A 22,473-nucleotide genomic window follows, 5' to 3' on the forward strand; every position below is an offset into this window, starting at 1 on the left:
AAAACTGTCCATAAGATATAGTCCTGCATAATAAGATGAAAACAGAATATGCTGTAGTCTCCCCATTCCCCCATGATTTTGTTCCTGAATTGAGTATAATTATGAAAGCTAGAATTGTGTCAGCCATCTTAGGACTATGAGGGAGAGGCCAAGATTATCACCTACATATTAAATAGGCTGTAAAATCAAACTGCTAAACCTATGTCAACAAATTAGCAAATTGTAGCTCCTAGCTTCCTGTTTTAAGTGAGGATATATGTGTATATATGTGTATATCCTCACTTAAATGTGTATGTATGTCTGCGTGTTTGAGTGTTTATATGCAATTTTTACCCTAGTCCTGTTAACTGTATTGAAGTCTTACCTATTCCAAACTAATATTTTTGCTTCATCTAATGTTTTTATTCAAAACCATGAAGTAGACACATCTCACTTTTAGGAAAACAAATAATTTGCCCAAGAGAATATAAATGGGAGAATTGAGATTTGAGCCAAGATTTGTCTGTCTCCAAACTTAAATTCTAAGCTTGTCTACAGCTACCAAAATTCATGCTATGGAAGACCAGCTAAGGATAAAATCATACAAGTGTATTTTTAGGTAAACTGAATCTACTCTGCTTCTTTGTCCTCCAGCTTCTCAGTGGGTTTGTCTAACTGAAAGTGCAGGCAGAATATTAGATGATATTGGCTGTGTCCCCACCCAAATCTCATCTTGAATTGTAGCTCCCACAATTCCCACATGTTGTGGGAGGGACCCAGGAGGAGATCATTAAGTCATGGAGCAGGTCGTTCTTGTGTTGTTCTTGTGATAGTGAGTAAGTCTCATGAGATCTGAAGGTTTTATAAAAGGGAGATTACCTGCACAAGTTCCATTCTCTTGTCTGCCACCATGTAAGAGGTGCTTTCACCATCCACCATGATTGTGAGGCCTACTCAGCCATGAGGAACTGTGAGTCCATTAAACCTCTTTCTTTTGTAAATTACTCAGTCCCTAGTATGTCCTTATCAGCGATGTGAAAATGAACTAATACAGGGAAGTAAGAGATAAATAGAAGTACTTGATACCATGGTTCTTTTTTTTCTGAGTCCACATTTTACAGTCCCTAAATTCCTGTGAAAGACTATAACTTTAATATCTACAGTTTTTTGTAGGTTCTAAAAACTACTCTTCCCCTTGGTCTTTCAGACATAGCAGTGGTAACAATTTCATCATGTTTCTCAATTTAGGTACTTTTGCATCCTGTATAGTTCTCCTTAACCCTGTCAGTACCTTTAAAACACTGCTTATTAAGCCTGGCAGCAGCATGATCTTTGTACTATGACAGTCCTGTAAATGACAAAACCTGTGTGCTATATACCTCATTCTATTTTTAATTACATTTAAGATGAAAATATTAAAAATTATATACAAATTTATATATGCTTCACTCATAATGTAGATCTGAATCTTCATTCAAAAATGAGAATAAATAAAGTTGGAAGTTATCTGCAGAGTAAATGGACAGTAGAGTGGGTGGGAGCAAAAGTATTTGGACAATTTCTAACATATACTTTGTATTTTCATTTGATACTTAAAATATATAAAATAACTACCTGTACAAAATAAACTAAATGAAATTAGCACGATTATTAATGGCATTAAGATATTTTAATTTCAAAAGTTTTGTCCTAGAGAATGAAACTATTATTACTTCACTAATTTAATCTATAATTTTTGTCGGTCATGTTTCCTGCTTTTCATTCTGCCGCATTTTGAAAAATCAAGACCTCCCTCTTTCTTACCTCATCACTAGGCAGAGACTTTAATATGATTTCAGGACAAAAAGGAGACTAAGGATGGGAGAAATTTCAGTGCAGGAATATATTAATAGAGGAAATGGTTTGATGTTTTCCTATTTTGACTTAATTTTGATTCTATTTTCATTTTACAAAGGATGCATGATTTCCCAAGGCTCAAGAGAACCTCCTGGCATAAACATTTGCAAACACTAGTCTGATTATCTAGGCTTTACGTGAGACAGATGAAAGGTGATCTGAGTATAATGCATTGTCTCTGCTCAGGGTAAGATCACTGGGAGGAATCTGGGTCCTGCCAGACTGCATGTAGGTGCTCCAAACAAAGAAAATGATGTTGACTGACAGTGATTCTGAGATACAGTGATCAGCCTTCTATGCTTATGAGACACAATTGCTGTTACTTATGTGATCATATATAGGAAACATTCAATTTTACACACCCTAACATCATATAGTAAATATTTAATTTAGGAAGCAAGTATCTGGGTATTGTGTACTTTCTTTTGTAGCCGATAGGGAAAGTGTCACTTTGTAAAACTGTTTACCTCTATTGATTAGGAATTTATTATGTAGGAATAATTTTTCTGTTTTATTTAGAATTCTTAATGGTGCAAATAAGGATGCTTCAATCTTTCATCCTCAATAAACAAAATCACTGAACTTCATGAAAACAAAGGCCTCATCTCCTATGATTTTTAAAAATTAGTTTTGAACTTAAGAGAAGTATATACTTATAGGGAATAAGTTGAGTTTTAAAAGTATGCTGCTGCTTCTTAATACTCTTCTAATGTTATTATCATCTAAATATTTCCTATAACTTGTATATCTTAATCCCAAGAGTCCCAACAATGACATGTACATTTCCCTAAGCAACATCTCCAGGAGTAGTATGTGGATTGTGGTGGTTCCACAGAGCCAATAGCCAGAGCCATCAATCAATATGCAAAGACGTAAGTGGCAAATTTTCAGGGCCATCACAAATTGAGCTTACTGTGTTTTCCTCAGTCAGTATTACATTCTCTAATGATATAGCCTTTTTCTAGGTTTTAATATGCCACATAAAATAGTATCTCACACTGTTTTACTCCATCCAAGGATGTAAAATCCTGTCGTTGAGAAGGCTTATTAAAGTAGCCATCATGCCAACTCCAAAATATATGCTTATTCATCTGACATAAAGCATATCTACAGAACACGAATCCTTGCACAGTTGTTTCTAAATCATTTTAGAAGTGAACCAAATAAGTGAAACAAATAAATCAACCCAGAAAATTCCAAGGCTAGCAGTTTGCTTTTCTCCCTCTTTATTTTCTCTATACATCTTTAATATTTCAGATTGGAAAATATAATTCAATCAAATTGTTAAAAAGTTAATATGTTTATTATTATTACTCTAATCATGAATCTTTAGTAGTCATCAGAAACATTTCATATTTTTATTCATCAAATCTCAGGTTTGAAGTGAGTTGGGTTGTTCCTTTTTCACATTATTTTCCTTAAAATGATAGTATCAAAAATCAGTATGTTACACTGCAATTATCTTATTTGACTATAGCACTGTTAAAAGTTATGAATAATTATTTTAAGAATATTAATCAAAATATTTGTATTGAAGATATCAGAGGGACATGTTCCACAATTGAAAACAAAGTATTGGGAAAATTTTCTCTCATATGGCTGAATATTATTGCTTATTTGTCCTTCATGTTTAAAACTAGAAAGACATATTATGCAATTCCAGCAGGCAATTGAGTCAGACTACCTAGATTTAGATGTAAAATTTACAAATTCCTAGTTTAGTGACCACGAGTATGACATCCCTCTGTACCTTAGTTTTCTTATTTGCAGAATAGGTGATGTAATATAAACAACCACATCAACTCATTGAGGAGACTAATTAGCATGCATACTATCAAACATCAAACACCCAAGTAAACATTTCTTTATCCCGTAAATCTGTTGCTCAGCAACTTAGACTGGGCCTCAACTAATGATTCTGCCTATCTTGTTTGACTTTACTCAGATCAGATATCTGATAGTCAACTGGTTGTGAGCAGAGACAACTCAGGGTTACTGGATTTGGTTCTATCTTTCCTTTTCTAGTAGGCTAGCTTGGGTTTGTGTTTATAAAATGGTAGTGATACAAGACCAGGAAAAGTCTAATCATTCAAATGATCCCCAAGCTTCTGACTTCAACATGTTAGTGAACAACATGCCCAGGTCAGATCCACATATGAGAGCACTGCCTGAGTACTTGGAATAGGAGAAAAATATAAACAGTGTTATAGACTGAATTGCATTTCCCCAAATTCGTACATTGAAATCCTAACCTCTAGTACCTGATACTACTGTATTTAGAGATAACATTTTTAAAGAGATAATTAAAGTTAAATGAAATCTTTGGGATAGGCCCTAATACAATACAATTGTATCCTTAGAAGAGGAGGTTAGGATACACATATGCACACAAAGAAGAAAGACTATGTGGAGACAAAGGGCAAAGACAGCCATCTACAAGCCAAAGACAAATGTTTCAGAATAAAACCAAACCTGCCGACACCTTGATTTCAGATTTCTAACCCACAGAACTGTGAGAAAAATTTTAAACTTTTGTCGCTGAAGTCATTCAGGGTCTGGTACTTTATCACGGAAGCCCTAGCAAGCTAATATAGGGAGAAATAAAAAATGCTATCACAATATGCTGAGTCCCAGGATAAGGGCCCCGACATTCTTACACAATCATTTTATCAAGCTCAAATTACAGGATTTTATGAGTCACATCAGGTCTAGATGTAGTTCCCCTTAAAAGGCTGATCGGTAAAGTGAAGTGCTATGGTTTTAATATTCGTCCCCTCCAAAACTTCTGTTAAAAATGTAATCTCCAATGTGGCAGTATTGAGAGGTGGGCCTTTAAGAGAAGGTTGGTTGGGTCATGAGAGTCCTGCCCTCATCAATTGGTTAATTCATTCATGAATTAACAATTTAATGGACTATTGGGTTCACAGATTGAACAGTTATCATGGGAGTGATAGTAGTGGCTTTATAAGAGGAAGAGTGACCTGAGCCAACACATTTAGTCCCCTCACTATGTGATGCCCTTACTCAATTCAAGACTCTGTAGAGGGTCCCAACCAGCAAGAAGGCTTTCATCAGACGCAGCTCCTTAACCTTGGACTTCTTAGCCTCCACACCTGTAAGAAATACCTTTCTTATTAAATAAATAACCCGTGTCATGTATCCTGTTACAGACAACCGAAAATGAACTAAGACATTAAATGGAAAGATATCTTCCTCACACACACCCAAATATAGTGTTAGAACAGAAACAGAATAACATCAAAAAGAACCTACATTCAAAAAGATGGAAAAAGTGAAGCAGCTGTTCAGGAAAGTGCTCAGCGAGACTGCTCAAATTATGCACATTCCCAGGTTTTAAGATTGGCTCTTTGCCCAGCACCTGGCAGATGACCCCGAAATCCCTGGAGTATCTTGCCTGGTGAGTGTGTCTTCGTACACTTGAGTCTTTGGGATATGACTGATGGTTTATACTAATAATGTTATTTATGGTAAATGTCCACAGTTTTGGGTCTTAGTAGCTGGGTTCAGTCACGTGAGCACTGCTTGCTTTTGTGAATAATCCCCAATGAAAACCGTAGGCACCAATGCTCAGGTGGGCTTCCCTGGTCAGCAACACTGTGCATGTGTTGTCACGCATTGTTTCTGTGGGGTATAAGCACTATTCATACAAATCCACTGGGAGAGGACAGCTGGAAGTCCATACCTGCTTTCTGCTGGACTCCATCCACCCTGTGTACCCTTTTATTCTTTGCTGATTTTAATCTGTTTTCTTTTGCTATAAGAAAACTGCAACTGTATTGTCACTTTTCTGATGCCTGTGATATTTTCTAGTGAATTAGCAAGAATAAGTGTGGTCTGGGGAACCCCCTGAGAAAAAACAAATGATAAAGTTTAAGATGAGGGCTCAAAATTGACAGTTATTGACACCTATATTCTATGAACCAAAGAAAGTTGTATTAAGTATTGGTTTCCATCATTCTTTCACTTGAAGCCAAATCATTTCAATCTCTGTTTATGTGGCCACATTCTATCTTGTTTTATGTTGTTTTGTTTTGTTTTTCAGACAGGGTCTTGTTTGGTTGCCCAGACTAGATTTGGAGTGCAGTAGTTTGGTCTGGGCTCACTGCATTGCAACCTTCACTTTCCAGGCTCAAGGAATCCTCCCACTTTAGCCCCTTGAGTAGGTGGGACTATAAGTATGTGCCATCGTGCCCAGCTAATTTTTTATTTATTTATTTATTTATTTATTTATTTATTTATTTATTTATTTATTTATTTATTTTAGATACAGGGTTTCACCATGCTGACCAGGCTGGTCTTAAACTACTGGACTCAAACAATCTGCTAACCTTTGCCTCCCAAAGTGCTCTGATTACAGATGTGACACACTGGACCTGGACCTTTCTCTCTCTCAAAATTCCTTCTACCTCTCTCTTATAAGGATGCATGTGATTGCATTTAGGGTCCAAAAAATAATGTAGAATAAGCATTTTCTCTAAAGATTCTTAAATGAATACAGTCATGCCTCACTTAATGACAGGGATATGTTCTGAGAAATGCATCTTTCAGTATTTTCATTGGTGTACAAACGTAGAGTACTTACACAAGTCAAGATGGTATAGCCCACTACAAACCTAGGCTACACAATAAAGCCTACTGCGATGAGGCTACAAATCTATACAGCATTTTACTATACTAAACACTGGAGACAATTGTAACACAATGGTAAATTGTACTTAAATATATGTATTTATTTATATTTGTTTATTTTTAAGATGATAGAGTCTTGCTCTGTTGCCCAGGCTGGAGTGCAGTGGCACAGTCTCGGCTCACTGCATCCTCCACCTCCCGGGTTCAAGTGATTCTCCTGCCTCAGCTTCCCAAGTAGCTAGGATTGCAGTCGTACACCAGCACACATAGCTAATTTTTGTATTTTTAGTAGAGATGGAGTTTCATCATGTTGGCCAGGCTTGTCTCGAACTCCTGACCTCAGGTGATCCACCCACCTTGGACTCCCAAAGTCCTGGGATTACAAGAGTGAGTCACCATGCCTGGACCTTAAATATATTTAAACATAGAACATGCAGAGTAAAAATATGGTGTGAAAGATAAAATGTGATCCACCTGTATAGGACATTAAACATGAATAGAGCTTTTAGAACTGCAAGTTGCTATGGGTGAGTCAGCAAGTGGGTGGTGAGTGAATGTGAAGGTCTAGGATATTACTGTACACTACTGTAGACTTTATAAAAACACTGTACACTACCATAGACTTCATAAGCACTGTACACTACCGTAGACTTTATAAACACTGTACATACCGTAGACTTCATAAGCACTGTACACTACCATAGGCTTTATAAACACTGTACACTACTGTAGACTTCATAAGCACTGTACACTACCATAGACTTTATAAGCACTGTACACTACTGTAGATTTTTATAAACACTGTACACTACCAACACTACCATAGACTTCATAAATACTGTACACTACCATAGACTTCATAAATACTGTACACTACCGTAGACTTTATAAACACTCTACCGTAGATTTTATAAACACTGTGCACTACCGTAGGCTTTAAAACACTGTACACTTAAGCACTACTAAATTTATTTTAAAATATTTAGTTTCTTCTATAATTAAACTTAGCTTACTGAAAGTTTTTATGTTATAAACTTATTTTTTTTGTTACTTTTGACTCATACTCTTATAACATCTGAAAACACAAACACATGGTACAACTGTACAAAAATATTTTTCTTTATGTCCTTATTCTATAAGCTTTTCCCAGTTTTAAAATTTATTTTATTATCAATTTATTTTTAAATGTCTTTGTTAAAAAACAAGACACAACCATGCAAATTCACCTAGGTCTACACATGGCTAGCATCATCAACATCGATTTCTTCTACCTCCACATACTGTCCCTCTGGAAGGTCATCAGAGGCAATAACACTCAAGGAGCTGTCATCTGCTGTGATAACAATGCCTCCTGAAGTCCTGCCTGAAGCTGTTTTACAGTGAATCATTTTTTTTCTTCTTTAATAAGAAGAAAGCTTACACTCTGAAATATAGTACATTAAATACTAGGTGATGGGAATTTTTCAGTATCGTAATTTTACATGACCACAGTCATACTGTGTATGCAGTCCAAATTGTGACAAGACACATAACTGTAAGATACTTTTCCAAATAAAGTAATATTCACAGGTGTCTGGGATTGGGACATTTTGGGGGCTATTGTCCACTCCACATAAGGTGAAGGCCAAAGTCAAATGGTGGGCAATAGACTCCATCCATTGTAAGGATATGGCCATAGTGTAAGTTTACAACACAACAAGAGACTACTAAAAAGTTGGGACCAAAAAGAAAACAAAGAATTGCCATCTTTTACATAATGAGTCATGGTATGCAAATTTTATGTTTCCCTGATACCAAAACATCCCCAGATCTCATTCAACTGTTGGTGTCAGGCTTAAAGTCTAGCTTCTCATGATCTACAGACAAGTTATCCTGTTTTTAAAATTTTAAAAATATATTTTTAAAATTTTTGTGGGTACACAGTGGGTGTATATATTTAAGGAGTACATGAGATATTTTGACACAGACATGAAATGCATACTAAACATGTCATGGAAAACGGGTTAACTATTCTCTCAAGTGTTTATCTTTTGAGTTGCAGACAATCCAATTATACTCTTTAAATTATTTTAAAATGTACAATTATTATTGACCACAGTCACCCTGCTGTGCCACCAAATAGTAGATCTTATTTATTCTTTCTACTTCTTATACCTATTAACCATCCTCACCTTTTCCTCCACCCCCTCACTACCCTCCCCAGCCTCTGGTAACCATCCTTCTACTCTCTACGTCCATGAGTTCAATTGTTTTGATTTTCAGGTCTCTCAAATAAGTGAGAACAAGTGAGTTTGCCTTTCTGTGCCTGGCTTATTTCACTTAACATAATGATCTCCAGTCTCATCCATGTTGTTGAAAGTAGCAGGATCTCATTCTTTTTTTGTGGCTGAATAGTACCCCATTGTGTATATGTACCACATCTTCTTTATCCATACACTAATTACAATTATGAAATCTTAGCATAAACTAAACAAACTCTCATTTTAAAAGGGAAAACAAAGAGGAGGTGCATACCACACTCTGTGAATATTGTGAAATTTTGCTGAGAAAATGTTATTAGGTTCTGGGAATTTTCTTTGACTTAATTCTGCTTTTGATCCCTGTGAAGGGTTTCTCCAACCATTTTGCTTTATAGTTTGGATTTGCTTTCTGGGGAGCTTTCCTTCTCTATAATATGCTGGTTATTCAAAGAGATCACTTAAAAATATGCCCTTCAATCAACATTTTCAAAACATGTTATTCTTGCAGAATGTTGGGGAGCAGGGCAGAGATATTTGTCACTTTTTACGTTTCCCATCACCCTTACTCCAGACTGGCAATTCTTTTGGAAATACAGCTTTCTCAAACATTCATTAGCTTCCTTGATTTTTGATTCAAGTCTACTCTGTAATAAAAGCCAGAAGCAAAATTTATGTCCCAACTTCCCTCTCTGTCTAGGCTTGTTTACTCCAACTATGAGTGTGCCATGGCTGTTAGGAGACCTAAAGCCTATTTATCCAGCAGAAACGATCTTCTGGGGAAAACCTGAATTATTTCAGAAATTTTAGTGTACATTTTCATAATAATGATCTTGATTTGGTCTTATCCTTCAGGTTATGTCTTAGTGTGAAAATATTTAACTAACATGAGAGTCTGAATATAAAAAAAGTTTTATTTGTCAAACTAGCAAATTCTGGTCCGTGCATATCTAAATTCTACTTTTGAAGATTTCAGTTCTTTTCTGAGTTAATTTCTGAGTTAATATCTTTCTTGTAGTATGTCAATATCTCATATAATCAATATGCTGCCTGGAAGACTCTGTTTAAGTCTAAAAGCTCATTTATACATTTTCTACCTTCTAATTTACTGCAGGTGGAGAGTTGTATTAAATAATTTGCTACAGCAAAACATGGATTGCCCTCTTCCCAGCCTACCATTTTCCTTTTTGCTGCGTTATCCCCACCTTCTCTAATTATTTTCTTGTCATTTATTAACTTATTTTAATAGTGTCCCCATCTCCAGGACCTGGCACAAAATTACTGCTACATACTTTAAGGTTGCCTTATGGTAGCATAGCTCTCTGGGCCTTAAAAAATGGATTAATCTGGGGTTTTATCATTTCTAAAAAGTCATTATTTGATTTTGAAAACATGAGAATACTGTATTAGTCTGTTCTCATGCTGCTAATAAAGACATACTTAAGACTGGGTAATTTAGAAAGAAAAGAGATTTAATTGACTCACAGTTCCACATGACTGGGGAGGCCTCACAATCATGTTAGAAGGCAAATGAGGAGCAAAGTTAAGTCTTACATGGCAGCTGTCAAAAAGAGAACTTGTTTAGGAAAACTCCCCTTTATAAAAGCATCGGATCTCTTGAGACTCATTCACTGTCATGAGAACAGCAGAGGAAATACCCAACTCCATGATTCAATTACCTCCCATCAAGTCCCTCCCATGACACATGGGGTTTATGGGAACTACAATTCAAGATGAAATTTGGGTGGCCATATAGTCAAGTCATATCAAATACCATAGAAACTAACATACACAAATGTGAGGGGAGCTACAGAGTGAAGGTTTGGAAAAGAAAGTTGTAGTATCAGAGAGCTATTGACCATTCCAAACTAAAGCATTGACACAGAGATATGGACTGTGCGCAGTTGCTATAATCAAGTTATCGTCTTTTCAGCTGCAAACTTTTAAATTGGTGCTTCCCTTGAAGTTGTTTATATTACAAAGATATATCAGTTTATACAGATCAATTAAGACTTTAGTAGATTGCTCATCTATTTGTTTTCTAGAGACATGGTTAACTAGCCAGTGTCATATGTCTCTGAGAGTCAGACTATTTTGATTACTGCTTTGGAACTACTGTTCCTATTCACCAAATCTTTGACAATTAAAATTAACTCAGCTCCTGCTCTTGATGGCTGTTGTGAAACCTTGATTCTTATCTTTTTAGTTTAAAAAAATTTAAACGAGACATACAGCAAAGGTGATACAGCATAGAGTAATTTATTGCCGGGAGAAAGAATACTCTAAAAGTTAGGTGAAGAATAGACAATACACACTGAGAGAGGATTCAGTGTGGGCTGCTCATAAGGATGAGACCACAAAACTGACACTAGGAAAACTCCCTTTATGGGAGCTGTATCAGTCCATTTTTATTTATTTTATTTATTTTTTATTTTTTATTTTTATTTTTTTTATTATACTTTAAGTTCTAGGGTACATGTGCATAACGTGCAGGTTTGTTACATATGTATACATGTGCCATGTTGGTGTGCTGCACCCATCAACTCGTCAGCACCCATCAATTCATCATTTATATCAGGTATAACTCCCCAATGCAATCCCTCCCCCCTCCCCCCTCCCCATGATAGGCCCCAGTGTGTGATGTTCCCCTTCCCGAGTCCAAGTGAGCTCATTGTTCAGTTCCCACCTATGAGTGAGAACATGCGGTGTTTGGTTTTCTCTTCTTGTGATAGTTTGCTAAGAATGATGGTTTCCAGCTGCATCCATGTCCCTACAAAGGACGCAAACTCATCCTTTTTTATGGCTGCATAGTATTCCATGGTGTATATGTGCCACATTTTCTTAATCCAGTCTGTCACTGATGGACATTTGGGTTGATTCCAAGTCTTTGCTATTGTGAATAGTGCCGCAATAAACATACATGTGCATGTGACTTTGTAGTAGCATAATTTATAATCCTTTGGGTATATACCCAGTAGTGGGATGGCTGGGTCATATGGTACATCTAGTTCTAGATCCTTGAGGAATCGCCATACTGTTTTCCATAATGGTTGAACTAGTTTACAATCCCACCAACAGTGTAAAAGTGTTCCTATTTCTCCACATCCTCTCCAACACCTGTTGTTTCCTGATTTTTTAATGATTGCCATTCTAACTGGTGTGAGATGGTATCTCATTGTGGTTTTGATTTGCATTTCTCTGATGGCCAGTGATGATGAGCATTTTTATACTGTTATAAAGAAATACCCAAGACTGAGTAATTTATAAGGAAAAAGAAGTTTAATGGATTCACAGTTCCACATGGCTGAAGAGGCCTCACAATCATAGCAAAAAGCACAGGAGGAGCAAAGGCACATCTTATATGATGGCAGGGAGGAGAGTGTGTCCAGGAGAACTGCCCTTTGTAAAACCATCAGATCTCATGATAATTATTTACAGTTAGGAGGACAGAACAAGAAAAACCCACCCCTCTGATCTATTTACCTCTCACTGGGTTCCTCTTAGGACATGTGGGAATTATGGAAGTTACAATTTTAGATGCGATTTGGGTGGGGACACCTCCAAACCATTTCAGAAGCCTTACCTAATTCTTCATAAAGGAGTAGAAAGAAGTGTTACTAGTAAGCATGTTATTATGGATGGTCTTCTGGGTGCACATGTGCAGTAGCTGTACATGGTTTTTTTTTTGGATATCTCATTAGAATATTAGATCTTCACCCAGGGGTGGGTTTTTTATGATTTTAATGAGTAAAAGGTGAGTCCGAGGTCAGGTAAAATCAAAATGTACATTCTCTCTACAGGGAAAATTTCCTACTGAAGATAGCTTTGCTTGAATGATCTTGATTACAATGTGAATGCTGGGGCTTGTCGTGCCGACTATGTGGTCACCATGGTTGTTGCATCCAGAGGACAGGCTTGTTTCTTTGACCACTTATCCTGCTTCAGTGTCACTCTGTAATTGTATTATCACAACTGCATTTAAGGGTTCTAGTTTAATATTAATAGTTCCCACTATAATTTCTGTCATACAGAGAAGAGTAAACAGAGAACACATTAAGGACACTGGGGCGCCTATCAAAAATGTATAGCTTGCAGTCATGGGGAAAGATGATTTTTCTGGACCCTCTTAGGGTGGGTGAACAGGTCTTTCAGACTAAATCCAATTTAGCATCCCCTGTCTATAAGCCTTTGATACCTTCCTCTATCCAGCCAATATGGGAATTTTAACTTTATTTAGTATAGGCCAACTTTGAGTCTATGTGTCAGTCAACAAACAAAACAATTAGAACCTTTTTATTTTATTTTATTTTATTATTATACTTTAAGTTCTAGGGTACATGTGCATAATGTGGAGATTTGTTACATATGTATACTTGTGCCATGTTGGTGTGCTGCACCCATCAACTCGTCAGCACCCATCAATTCGTCATTTATATCAGGTATAACTCCCAATGCAATCCCTCCCCCCTCCCCCCTCCCCATCATAGGCACCGGTGTGTGATGTTCCCCTTCCCGAGTCCAAGTGATCTCATTGTTCAGTTCCCACCTATGAGTGAGAACATGCGGTGTTTGATTTTCTGTTCTTGTGACAGTTTGCCCAAATGTCCATCTGTGACAGACTGGATTAAGAAAATGTGGCACATATACACCATGGAATACTATGCAGCCATAAAAAAGGATGAGTTTGCATCCTTTGTAGGGACATGGATGCAGCTGGAAACCATCATTCTTAGCAATTAGAACCTTTTATAACACCTCCTGCTAAATTATTGATTCCAAAATCTCTGTTTAGTAAGTTGATATCAATTTCAGGGGTGTGGGCAAGATGGCTGACTATAAGTAGCTACTGTGCATGATTCTCACAGAGAGGAACAGAAGGGGTGAATAAACCTTCAACTAAAACATTCAGGTACTAGCATTGGGACCAATCAAACAAACAGTTTGACCCATGGAGAACAGAGCCAAAAGAACCTCCCCCACCCAGGGAAGTGGTGAGTGAATGTGCAATCCCAGGAAACCATGCTTTACCCACAGATCTTTCCAACCCTTGGGTGAGGAGATCCCCTTTAAACCTGCCCCACCAGGACCTTCAGTCTGACTCACAAAACTATGTGGAATTTCCGCAGAGCAGCCACTTGGGCACACATGGAGGCCCAGGAGCTTTAGATACTCTGGCTTTCTGGACTTCCTGGCAAAAGTATCTGCAACTTAGATCCCCTCTATGTACCCCCAGGAAAGAGGATGAAACCAGGGGGCAAAATAACAACTGTCCACAGGCCCCATTTCCATGACACATCACAGGGTAAGACCTTTTGGCATCGAGTTCCAACCAGCCACTGATTGCAGAGTTGTGACTATCTGGGACGGAGCTCCTAGGGCTAGGGACAGGCTGTCATCTTTGCTGCTTGGGCAACTTAACTCTTCCAGCTTTCGGGCTTTGGAGAGTTTAAGCAGACTGGGTGTGGAAGCAGTATCCCAACACATCACAGCAGCCCTACTTGGCCAGATGACTTTTTCAAGCAGGTCCCCAATCCCATTCCTCCTGACCGGGTGAGACCTCCCAACTAGGGTCTCCAGCCACCTCCTGCAGGCTCATTCAGGCTGTCAACAGGTCTGTACCTGCCAGGGATAGAGCTCCCAGAGGAGGTGGCAGGTTGCCATCTTTGCTGTTTTGCAGCCTTCAATGGTAATACCTGCAGTGAAGGTAATACTTCTTCTGGGAAATCTGGGGTGACTAGGGACAGTAGCAGGCCTCAAGCATACTGCAGCTGACCTACAGAAAACTGGCCAGATGGTCACATGGGTGCCTGGTTCCATATATTTTCATAAGGCAGGTCCTCCAAGCCTGTGCATCTAGCCATTCCTCATCAGAGCTATTGAGATAGTAGCAACTTGGCAACTCACTGGTCGTAGCTTCCAGGGGCAACTGAACTGTCCCTGCTACCCTTGGACTAGTGAAGGAGCCAAAACTCTAAGTTCCATATCCACACCCCCAAGAAGCTGCAGTTGACCCAACGTGAGGAGGCCAGTCCACCTCCCAGGGTTCCCACACTTCCACCACTGCTCATATCCAGACGGGATCTATGGCTTGGGCCCACAGCAAAGATCCACCATCCTGGGTGAATTACACTGAGCAATTGCTGACCCACATCGCTCTGGGATGGAGCCCCCAGGAGATATGCAAAGTGGTGAAGCAGCAAGCCAGCTGATGTGGAGCTCAGAAGGTTTGATGTAGGACTTTCTGTAGTGGAGCATGATCAAGGAAGGCTATCTCTGTAGGCTCAACTTGCTCCCATAAGAGACTTTAGTCCTAGGGGAACTGTCAGACCTGATCTTTGCAGGTGGTTTTAGGTGATCTTGCACATCATATGAGGATGGTCCAACCTGAGTATTTCTTGGTCTGCTGGCCTCTCCTGGAGCCCCAACATGGCCATACCTGCTTACAGAGAAGTTTCAGGTGCCCTGGGGGACCACACCACAGCTCTGTGGTGGTGGAAGATGCCTGACTAGTGAAGAGCTCCAGCAAGGCAGCCCCTATGGCCATGTACCAGCCTGCAAGTTCCCTCACCCTACTGCAGCTTCCCAGGAGCCCACAGCAACTTCCCACACCACTTTGCTGGTATGTGTTTGCATGAGCAGGTTTTGCTTTACTTTCCCTGCCAGCACACAGGAATGCAGTAACCCCCTACCTTCATTGACCAACACTGCAGATGGATTCTTGACAGGCACAGAGCCAGAAAGTCCTGCCCCCACCAGTGAGCCACCTTTATATTAATGCTACATAAAGAACATGGGCCCTCCAACACCCTGAGCAATCACTTCTGTTTGTGGGACACCAAGAAGGCACCCAGACTTGCACTGACCAACATTCTGCCCCAAACCAACACCACCTTCAGTTCAACAGCACACACAGTTCCCAGAAATGGCCCCCTGCTTCTCCCTCAGCTGCCTTGCCTCTACCAGTATGTTGAATGCCCACAGGGAGGCAGGCAGCCCTGCATCAGCTAGCACTCTGCTGCAGCTGCCACCTTGGTCCTCCCAGAACAGTAAGACTCCAAACCTCAAAAAGGCATAAAACAAAGTCAAAACTCAATACAAGTCCCCCAGAGTTCAAGCATGCAGTCCAGGATTTGGGAACTGAATGTAACACTGGCCCATTAAAATCTTCAAGGGAATAAAGCCAGTTGGCTAAATCCCGCTTATACCACAATCAAACCCTCAAAGCCATCAAGTAGAATTAAAAAGGACAGCAGCCTCAGAGATTTAAGGTAAACAACTCCAACTCCACAAACATAAAAAAGAAACAGCACAAGAATACTAAAAACTCAAAAAGCCAGAGTGCCTTCTTTCCTCCAATGACCACATCACTTCTCCAGCAAAAGTTCAGAATGAGATGAGGCTGAGATGGCTAAAATGATATAAGTAGAATTCAGGTATAGACATGAAAAAGTTTACTGAGCTAAAGGAGTACAATATAATCCTAATATAAATCCTAATATAAAGGAGCTAAATAATCATGATAAAACATTGCAGGAGCTGACAGACAAAATAACAAACCTAAACAGGCATAATAAAATTTGAAAGAAGCAAATAATAATAAAAAGAAATAGAGAACTTTATCTCAACAAAAAGATTTAAATGATTACTACCATCTTATTTATAATTTTATTTATGTTTTGCAATATTTTATTTAATAAATATCTATTTCCATATTCTACTCAAGCTCTAATACACTATTCAATTTTATGGTCAATACAATCAGAGCCCTCTGCTCTATGACATAAATATAACAAGATAATACAGTTCCTTCAAATTCACTGGAAACAGTTCAGTGAGTAATGTGCTTATACCTATTTCCTTCATGTTTCAAAAATACAAACTAGTTGTAGTTTACATAGGTTGTATTACTATAGCTTAAATGATATTTTCAAAAATTAATATGCTGTACTAACTCATTTTTTTTCCTTTAGGATTGCAAGTTGCACAAACAAGGCTTTGTATATATACATAAAGTGTCAGACAGAAACCAAGATTTACTAACATCTTCCCAGATTCCTTGCTAGTTTATAACTGTATTAAATATTCTTCTTCCAGTCACCTAGGGTCTTTATTCATTAGCTGTATTTAATTAAATAGCTGAGTTAGAGTTACTCTATTTTAAGTATATTGCCTAATCCATTAACTAATAAGTACCTTATTTTCCTTTCTTCTTTCTTTCTTTTATTTTTTAAATTACACTTTAAATTCTAGGGTACATGTGCACAACGTGCAGGTTTGTTACATATGTATGCATGTGCCATGTTGGTGTGCTGCACCCATTAATTCATCATTTACATTAAGTATATCTCCTAATGCTATTCCTCCCCCCTCCCTCTACCCCATGGCAGGCTCCGGTGTGTGGTGTTCCCCTTCCTGTGTCCAAGTGTTCTCATTGTTCAATTCCCAACTATGAGCAAGAACATGCGGTGTTTGGTTTTCTGTTCTTGCGATAGTTTGCTGAGAATGATGGTTTCCAGATATCCATGTCCCTAAAAAGGACATGAACTTATCCTTTTTCATGGCTGCATGGTTTTCCATGGTGTATATGTGCCACATTTTCTTAATCCACTCCATCATTGATGGACATTTGGGTTGGTTCCAAGTGTTTGCTATTGTGAATAGTGCTGCAATAAACATATGTGTGCATGTGTCTTTATAGTAGCATGATTTATTATCCTTTGGATATAGCCCCAGTAATAGGATGGTTGGGTCAAATGTTATTTCTAATTCTGGATCCTTGAGGAATTGCCATACTGTCTTCCACAATGGTTGAGCTAGTTTATAGTCCCAGCAACAGTGTAAAAGTATTCCTATTTCTCCACATCCTCTCCAGCACCTGTTGTTTCCTGACTTTTTAATGATTGCCATTCTAACTGGTGTGAGATGGTATCTCACTGTTGGTTTGATTTGCATTTCTCTCATGGCCAGTGATGATGAGCAATTTTTCATGTGTCTGTTGGCTGCATAAATGTCTTCTTTCGAGAAGTGTCTGTTCATATCTTTTCCCCACTTTTTGATGGGGTTGTTTGATTTTTTCTTGTAAATTTATTTGAGTTCTTTGTAGGTTCTGGATATTAATCCTTTGTCAGATGAGTATATTGCAAAATTTTTCTCCCATTCTGTAGGTTGCCTATTCACTCTGATGGTAGTTTCTTTTGCTGTGCAGAAGCTCTTTAGTTTAAATAGATGCCATTTATCAATTTTGGTTTTTGTTACCATTGCTTTTGGTATTTTAGACATGAAGTCCTTGCTCATATCTATGTCCTGAATGGTATTACGTAGGTTTTCTTCTATGGTTTTTATGGTTTTAGATCTAAAATTTAAGTCTCTAATCAATCTTGAATTAATTTTTGTATAAGGTATAAGGACGGGATCCAGTTTCAGCTTTCTACATATGGCTAGCCAGTTTTCCCAGCACCATTTATTAAGTAGTGAATCCTTTCCCCATTTCTTGTTGTTGTTAGATTTGTCAAAGATCAGATGGTTGTAGATATGTGGTATTATTTCTGAGGGCTCTGTTCTGTTCCATTGGTCTATATCTCTGTTTTGGTACCAGTACCATTGGTACCAGTACCATGCTGTTTTGGTTACTGTAGCCTAACTGGGAGGCACCCCCCAGTAGGGGCAGACTGACTCCTCACATAGCTGAGTACTCCTCTGAGACGAAGTTTCCAGAGGAATGATCAGGCAGCAACATTTGCTGTTTAGCACTATTCACTCTTCTGCAGCCTCAGCTACTGATACCCAGGCAAACAGGGTTGGGAGTGGACCTCAAGTAAACTCCAACAGACCTGCAGCTGAGGGTCCTGACTATTTGAAGGAAAGCTAACAAACAGAAAGGACATACACACCAAAACCCCATCTGTACGTCACCATCATCAAAGACCAAAGGTAGATAAAACCACAAAGATGGGGATAAACAGAGCAGAAAAGCTTAAAATTCTAAAAATCAGAGCACCTCACCCCCTCCAAAGGAACGCAGCTCCTTGCCAGCAATGGAACAAAGCTGGAGGGAGAATGACTTTGATGACTTGAGAGAAGAAGGTTTCAGATGATCAAACTTTTCCAAGCCAAAGGAGGAATTTCAAACCCATTGCAAAGAAGCTAAAAATCTTGAAAAAAGATTAGATGAATGGCTAACTAGAATAATCAATGTAGAGAAGTCCTTATACGACCTGATAGAGCTGAAAACCATGACTCGAGAACTATGTGACAAAAGCACAAGCTTCAGTAACAGATTTGATCAACTGGAAGAAAGGTTATCAGTGATTGGAGATTAAATGAATGAAATGAGGCAAGAAGAGAAGTTTAGAGAAACAGGAGTAAAAAAATAAATAAATAAATAAATAACAAAGCCTCCAAGAAATATGGGACTATGTGAAAAGACCAAATCTACATCTGACTGCTGTACCTGAAAATGATGGGGAGAATGGAACCAAGTTGGAAAACACTCTGCAGGATATTATTCAGGAGAACTTCCCCAACATAGAAAGGCAGGCCAACATTCAAATTCTGGAAATACAGAGAACACCACAAAGATACTCCTCAAGAAGAGCAACTCCAAGACACATAACTGTCAGATTCACCAAAGTTGAAATGAAGGAAAAAATGCTAAGGGCAGCCAGAGGAAAAGGTTACCCCCAAAGGGAAGCCCATCAGACTAACAGCGGATCTCTCGGCAGAAGCTTTGCAAGCCAGAGGAGAGTGGGGGCTAATATTTAACATTCCTAAGGAAAAGAATTTTCAACGTAGAATTTCATATCCATCCAAACTAAGTTTCATAAGTGAAGGAGAAATAAAATCCTTTACAGACAAACATATGCTGAGAGATTTTGTCATCACTTGGCCTGCCCTACAAGAGCTTCTGAAGGAAGCACTAAACCTGGAAAGGAACAACCGATACCAGCCACTGCAAAAACATGCCAAAATGTGAAGATCATTTATGCTAGGAAGAAACTGCACCAACTAGTGAGCAAAATAACCAGTTAACATCATAATGACAGGATCAAATTAACACACAACAGTATTAACCTTGAATGTAAATGGGCTAAATGCTCCAATTAAAAGACACAGACTGTCAAATTGGATAAAGAGTCAAGACCCATCAGTTTGCTATATTCAGGAGACCCATCTCACATGCAGAGACACACATAGGCTCAAAATAAAGGGATGGAGGAAGATCCTACCAAGCAAATGGAAAATTAAAAAAGGCAGGGGTTGCAATCCTAGTCTCTGATAAAACAGACTTTAAACCAACAAAGATCAAAAGAGACAAAGAAGGCCATTACATAATGCTAAAGGGATCAATTCAACAAGAAGAGCCAACTATCCTAAATATATATGCATCCAATACAGAAGCACCAGATTCATAGAGCAAGTCCTGAGAGACTTACAAAGAGACTTAGACTCCCACACAATAATAATGGGAGAATTTAACACACAACTGTCAACATTAGACAGATCAATGAGAGAGAAAGTTAAAAAGGTATCCAGGAATTGAACTCAGCTCTACACCAAGTGGACCTAATAGACATCTGTAGAACTCTCCACCCCAAATCACCAGAATATATATTCTTCTCAGCACCACATTACACTTATTCCAAAATTGACCACATAGTTAGAAGTAAAGAACTCCTCAGCAAATGTAAAAGAACAGAAATTATAACAAACTGTCTCTCAGACCACAGTGTAATCAAACTAGAACTCAGGATTAAGAAATTCACTCAAAATCACTCAACTACATGGAAACTGAACAACCTGCTCCTGAATGACTACTGGGCACATAACGAAATGAAGGCAGAAATAAAGATGTTCTTTGAAACCAATGAGAACAAAGATACAACATACCAGAATCTCTGGGACACATTTAAAGCAGTGTGTAGAGGGAAATTTATAGCACCAAACGCCCACAAGGGAAAGCAGGAAAGATCGAAAATTGACACCCTAACATCCCTTTTAAAAGAACTAGAGAAGCAAGAGCAAATACATTCAAAAGCTAGCAGAAGTCAATAATTAACTAAGATCAGAGCAGAACTGAAGGAGATAGAAACACAAAAAGTTCTTCAAAAAATCAATGAATCCAGGAGCTGTTTTTTGAAAAGATCAACAAAATTGATAGAACACTAGCAAGACTAATAAAGAAGAAAAGAGAGAAGAATCAAATAGACGCAATAAAAAATGGTAAAGGGGATATCACCCCCGACCCCACAGAAATACAAACTACCATCAGAGAATTCTATAAATACCTCTACACAAATAAACTGGAAAACCTGGAAGAAATGGATAATTTCCTGGACACTTACACTCTCCCAAGACTAAACCAGGAAGATGTTGACTCCCTGAATAGACCAATAACAGGCTCTGAAATTGAGGCAATAATTAATAGCCTACCAACCAAAAAAAGTCCAGGACCATACGGATTCACCGCCGAATTCTACCAGAGGTACAAGGAGGAGCTGGTACCATTCCTTCTTAAACTATTCCAATCAATACAAAAAGAGGGAATCCTCCATAAGTCATTTTATGAAGCCAACATCATCCTGATACCAAAGCCTGGCAAAGACATAAAAAGAAGAGAATTTTAGACCAATATCCCTGATGAACATCGATGCAAAAATCTTCAATAAAATACTGGCAAACCGAATCCAGCAGCACATCCAAAAGCTTATCCAACATGATCAAGTGGGCTTCATCCCTGGGATGAAAGGCTGGTTCAACATATGCAAATCAATAAACATAATCCAGCGTGTAAACAGAACCAAAGACAAAAACCACATGATTGTCTCAATAGATGCAGAAAAGACCTTTAACAAAATTCAAAGCCCTTCATGCTAAAATCTCTCAATAAATTTGGTATTGATGGAACGTATCTCAAAATAGTAAGAGCTATTTGTGACAGACCCACAGCCAACATCATACTGAATGGGCAAAAACTGGAAGCATTCCCTTTGAAAACTGGCACAAGACAGGGATGCCCTGTCTCTCCACTCCTATTCAACATAGTGGTTGAAGTTCTGGCCAGGGCAATCAGGCAGGAGAAATAAATAAAGGGTATTCAATTAGGAAATGAGGAAGTCAAATTGTCTCTGTTTGGAGATGACATGATTATATATTTAGAAAACCCCATTGTCTCAGCCCAAAATTTCCTTAAGTGGATAAGCAACTTCAGTAAAGTCTCAGGATACAAAATCAATGTGCAAAAATCACAAGCATTCTTATACACCAATAGCAGACGAACAGAGAGTCAAATCATGAGTGAACTCCCATTCACAATTGCTTCGAAGAGAATAAAATACCTAGAAATCCAACTTACAAGGGATGTGAAGGACCTCTTCAAGGAGAACTACAAACCACTGCTCAGTGAAATAAAATAGGACACAAACAAATAGAAGAACATTCCATGCTCATGGATAGGAAGAATCAATGTTGTGAAAATGTCCATACTGCCCAAGGTAATTTATAGATTCAATACCAACCCCTTAAGCTACAAATGACTTTCTTCACAGAATTGGAAAACATGACTTTAAAGTTCATATGGAACCAAAAAAGAGCCCGCATTGCCAAGACAAGCCTAAGCCAAAAGAATAAAGCTGGAGGCATCATGCTACCTGACTTGAAACTATATTCTTCCTTCCTTCCTTCCTTCCTTCCTTCCTTCCTTCCTTCCTTCCTT

The sequence above is a fragment of the Piliocolobus tephrosceles genome, chromosome 4 (genome assembly GCF_002776525.5).
Source record: "Piliocolobus tephrosceles isolate RC106 chromosome 4, ASM277652v3, whole genome shotgun sequence".
Taxonomy (NCBI): domain Eukaryota; kingdom Metazoa; phylum Chordata; class Mammalia; order Primates; family Cercopithecidae; genus Piliocolobus; species Piliocolobus tephrosceles.